We start from the raw sequence: 5,826 nt of genomic DNA, 5'->3' as shown, positions 1-5,826 counted from the left end.
TCATAGTAAGTGGGAGAGACTGAGAGTTTGATTTCTTACCAAAAATAAAATATTTTTAATAAGTAGTTAATTCATTTATAACGCCAACAAGAGTAATAATGATTGCTAAAAAGTTTTAAAAGTGTGTTAGATGGCTTAGATAAAGTACTTTTTTTTTTTTTTTTTTTTGAATAAGCTTAGATAAAGTATTTAAATGGAATTTCCCAATTATAATTTTTGGGTAAAATTGACTGGGATTTGGTGTTTTAATTGGAGGTGATTGGGGGCCCATACGGAAAGAAAATAGGGAGCAAGAATGGCAGCTTTAAGGTGGAAAAAATGGGGAATCTATTTTTTTCCACTGTTCAGATGATCGTGATTGGACGAACCTTCAATTAATCCAGACTGCGTCTTAACAGGCTGCTCTTATTGTTTTCAAAGCGTGGCCTATGGGTAGTGACCCATCCAGTATCAACTTCTCCTCTGCTGATTTATGGGTTGTTATCGGAAAAATCCCGCCAGTTAAGGTGTGCCCTTCCTCTCTTTTAAATTGCCTTAACTTGCTTGGTTGTGTGAAAGGCTTTGATAATAACTTGTTAGATTTGGGGAATTTTTCGATCATTAGAGCTAAAATCACCATGTCCTTTTTATCCCCCCTACCCCTGGGCTTTCATCTGAGTAATATCACAGGTAACATAGTGTGGATACCTGCAAAGTATGAGAATATTTTTATTGCGTGCACTAATTGTGGCAAAATTGGACATAAAAAATTAGCTTGTAAACTAGGGGACCCCACCATGCAACCACCGCATATTCCTAGCAAGATAGTTGCCCTGAAAAATTGTGAGAAACTCATAACCACTAGAGTAAACCTTCTCATCGAACCTCCCCGAGTGTTTTCTAAGCTGTCCCCTTGCTTTAAAAGTAGCCGAAAAAGGAAGTGTGTTTCAAACCTTGTTGTCATCAACCATATAACAAAGAAGAGTAAACCTAACAAGACCTCCACCAACAACCAGCAGAAAAGGAAAGCTTACCACCTAGAGTTTGAATCAATCCAACCAAAAAAGAAACTCAAGCAGAACAATCCCTCCCTACCCATTTTCCCTAAAGCCCCTGCTACAACCTTCCCTCTCAAAAAGAGATTATTATCTTTCTCTGGAAGCAGCTTTCGGAAAAGGAGTAAATTATCCCCGCCGACGAGTGAGTTCTCCCAGAAATGGGATACCCATGCACCACCACAATCTACCCAACCAAATTCAAAAGATTGCATCGGAAAATCGCAAACTTCTATTTCCAAGCATTGCCCAGAGCAAAAGGCCGACATCCTCCTACATATCACCCAAAAAACACCCCCCCTTTCTGTTCCCAAAACTCCTTTTGCTCATCCCAATCCCCTAACTGCCATTTCCCCCCCCCACGCGCATTTAATACCTGTATCTCAGATCCCCCTTCCCTATTACCAAGACTAACCAACTCCACTCCCTTCCTTGGGCACAGTATTTCTTTAGCAAATCTCAACCACCCAACTAATCATAATTACTGCGCTAATCTCCCCTATTTAAACTGGTTTAACCTTAACCTCATCACATCACTTCCTTTCTCTCCAAACCTTTCCTTTTCAGTCATACCTACCTCTTTTAGTAACCAAACCTCCGCTTTTTTCCCAATGGATAACAAGCAAGATTCGAAAGATACCCTCCTAGGCCACCACCATGAATCTGCCTTCCCAATCAGCCTGAACGAATGTGTCGTAATTGAAAAATCTAACAAACTCCTCATGCCAGTCAACTTTTCTTCTGACCCCTTCAAGCCTAAACCTATAACCCCAAGCCAGACTAACCAAACGTTGAAAGGGAAGGAGGTACTTTTTATCTCTTCTGAAAGTTCTAGGACTGACTCGGATTGCACTGGCAACTCAGTCCAAATAGCCTGCTCTTTTCCCCCACCAAGCCTCTACCCTTTCTCGTGCCTTGTCCAGGATTTCTCAAACCCTCTGCTCAACTCAGAGATGCTCATCCCAAACCCACCAAACTCCCCTGCTTCTGAAGAGGAGTTCCTTTCTGCCATCTCTGACTTCCCCCTCGAAGATGCATTGGACTTAGACCTGAATAAGCCACCAAAAAGAGACTTCAACCTCAATTTCCCCCCTCCTAGAACCAGCTGGATGAAGAGAGGGAAGATAGTGGCGCGAAAGCTTTTGAAAGAAAAAAAAGGTGAGGGTGCTTCTCAAGAAGAATTGCTGGTTTGCTATGCGTGACATACTTGAGGAAGATCAGTCTAGCCCGGACTATGAATTTTCCAGGAAAAGAAAGAAAATTCGAAAGAACTTCCATGGTGTGAGGAAATGTAGCTTCGGGTACTCAGATGATGATGAACCTGACAATGTGTTCTCTTCTGACTCTGAGGGCGTGGTGGCTGGCCCTGATCAGCCCCCGACTGAAGGATGAAGTGCCTGGGCGTGGAATTGTAGGGGCCTAGCTGCCGCCAACCCCCCTGCATTTCCCTTCCTCAAATGGTTGGTGGATTGCTCGAACTTGGACATCTTGTTTCTATTAGAGACTAAAACATCAGCAATGCAATTAGACCCAATTTTCCATTCATGGGGCTATAAGCATAATAGTAGTGTAGATTCTCTAGAATCTAAGGGGGGAATTTATCTTTGTTGGAATAATTATGTAGATGTCAAAGTCTTGTTCCAGGATGTCAACTATTTCTTTTGCGCTATTAATGATGAATTTAAACAGTTTTCTTATGCCTTATTTGTATACGGCTCACCTTATATCAACGAAAGACAATCTGTTTGGCTTAACTTAAGAGCTATTATCTGGGCTCACCCGGGAAATATTCTAGTAGCAGGGGATTTCAACCAAACTGAAAATTCGAGTCAGAAATTGGGAGGCAATAAAACTATTCCGGGAGCTATTCCTTTCATGAATTGGAAACTTGACTGTGGACTTTCAGATCTCCCCTCCCATGGGGTAAGATATACCTGGACAAACAATAGAGATAACAATGACACCATTCTTGAAACACTGGATAGGTCTTATGGTAATGATAATTGGAGAAATCTATATCCGAATGCTTACACTCTTAATCTCCCTATTCTAATTTCTGATCATAGCCCTATCATTATCTCAACTTCTCAAAAACCCTCCAAAAGGAAAAGACCCTACAAGATAGAAGCTTGGTGCCTCAATTTCAAAGAAATTAAAGATGAGATTGAGGTAAATTGGAAAAAACCACAGAATGGTTCTACCATGTTCTCTCTCCAACGAAAACTTCAAACATCCCTTCATCTATGCAAGCATTGGTGCCTCAATTTCAAACAGGAAAACCACATTGACTGGAGGGCTATAAATGATGAGGTTGCTGATAATCAGAAGATTATATCCTCCATGGCCGATGCAGCTATAGAAGCGGAAAGAAGGAAGGATATCCTTTCTGGAACCATAATCAAGCAGAATTATTGGAAGCAAAGAGCGAGGACAAAATGGGACAGCCTCTCTGACCTGAACACCTCCTTTTTCTACAAATGTGCTACCATTAGAAGACTGAAAAATGAGATAAAAGGAGTAAAGGATGGAGAGGGAAATTGGATCACCGAGGACAGCAATATTCACTCGCTTTTTACTAACTTTTTTTATGAGCTTTTTAATGCAGGTAGCTCGCAGGAGTGGAATAACAATGTATGGGAGGAATGGAAGAACCCTATCCCCGTCCTCTCTGATGAGCACAAAGAGTGGCTAATGAAACCTTTCACAAAATCTGAAATCAAGCAGGCGGCCTTTAGCATGAAAGGGCACAAATCCCCGGGACCTGATGGAGTCCCCCCTCCTTCTTCCAACAAAACTGGAAAACAGTTGGCGAGGATGTTTTCAACTCTTGTTCTGCTTTTTTCAGAGAGGGTTTCTTACTCAAGGAGATGAATGAAACCTTCATTGCCCTTATTCCCAAGGTGAATAATCCTGAACTGGTCTCAGAATTTAGACCAATCAGCCTTTGTAACACCTCATATAAAATCATTTCAAAGTGTCTGGTGAAAAGACTCAGGGGCATCATAGGTGACCTGGTGGGTGACAACCAAAATGCGTTTGTGCCGGGAAGATCAATAAATGATAGTTGTTTGCTAGGACATGAGATGCTGCACAAGATCAAAAGGAAAGCTAATTTTGGGAAGTTCAAGAGCATTTTTAAGGTAGACCTAAATAAAGCTTATGATAGAATAAGTTGGTCTTTTGTAAAAAAGTCCTCATCCAAATGAAGTTTCCGGAAGCATGGATAAACTGGATTATGCAGTGCATTAGCACAGTTTCTTATCGTGTGCTTATCAATGGAGAACCCTCAAAAAAGATCATACCAAAAGCGGGGCTCCGGCAAGGCGACCCCCTCTCACCCTATCTCTTTATACTATGTATGGAAGTTCTGTCAAGGAAACTGAATCATCTGCAACAATCTTCTATTATAAGCGGCATCAAAGTTTCAAGAGCAGGGCCCGTGTTGTCACATTTGTTCTTTGCTGACGATGCTCTTTTTTTCCTTAAGGCGGACATTGAAAATTTCAGGGTAATGAAGAAATGCCTTGACCAGTTTTGTGTAATTTCTGGTGAAATGGTTAATCTGAGCAAATCCTACGTTATTTTCTCAAAAAATATGCCAAATAAATTCAAGAAGATACTCAGAAAGACCCTTGGAGTGAAGGACAAGGACAAAATGGGCACCTACCTAGGGTGTCCCATGGATGTCGATGGAAGGTCAGCAGCCACTTTCAATGGGATAGTTGAAAAAATCACAAGCAAGCTTTCCTCTTGGAAATTTCTCAACCTCTCTCAAGCTGGGAAACTTATCCTTATTAATGGCATTCTCGTAGCAATGGGCAGCCACCTCATGAGTACTTATCTCCTGCCAAAATCAGCTTTAAAGAAAATGTCCTCCCTGATGCTGAAATTCTGGTGGGCATCATCCATGGAGAGAAGACCGATTTATTGGAGGAAATCTACTACTCTGGAGAAGCACAAGTATGAAAGGAGGTGTGGGGCTTAGAAACATAATCAGCCTTAACAAAGCCCTTGTCTTCAAGCAAGCTTGGCGTATGCTTTCGAACCCGCAATTACAGGTTAGCAAAGTTTTCAGAGCTAGATACAAGAGTGATTGGTTCAAGAAGGGAACGAAAGGAATGACTTCAGCATCAATGTCATGGGGTGCAAGAAGCATTTTCAAAAGCATCCATTCTATGAGAGGAGGGCTAAGAAGAGTGATAGCAGATGGAAAATCTACAACAATCGAGGAAGATTGGTGGGCAACAAAAAAACTAGTCAGGTGCAATGAAAGTCAGCAGAGCGATAATGAGGCCAAGCCAAGCATGGTCAGTGACTTGCTCGATAACAATAGAAATTGGCGTAGTGGGATGGTGTGGAAATGGTTCCGTCCTAATGTGGCTAGAGATATCCTTGCCATCCACCCGGCAAAACATATGAACCAAGATGGATGGGATTGGGGACCGTCGGACTCTGGGGACTACTCTATCAGATCAGGCTACTGGCATGACTTAAAAAAAGAAGAAAATGATGATACCTCGACAAGCTTTTGGAAAAAATTATGGACCTCCAAACTATGGCCCAAGCACAAAATTTTTATCTGGAAGGTAGCTGTCAACGCCTTACCGACTGCAAACAACCTAAGGAGAAGAGGTATTATGGTTCACCAATCTTGCAGGCTCTGTAATTCAATGGAAGAGTCACCCCAACACATTTTCAGAGATTGTGAGATAGCAAGAAGAGTTTGGAAGTGCAGCCCGTTAGGAATTAATGCAGAAAATGGAGAGAAGCTGAGGATTGAATCTTGGATAAT

This window comes from Chenopodium album, chromosome 4, assembly GCF_948465745.1.
Source record: "Chenopodium album chromosome 4, dcCheAlbu1.1, whole genome shotgun sequence".
Classification (NCBI taxonomy): domain Eukaryota; kingdom Viridiplantae; phylum Streptophyta; class Magnoliopsida; order Caryophyllales; family Amaranthaceae; genus Chenopodium; species Chenopodium album.
This window is presented reverse-complemented; position numbering follows the sequence as displayed.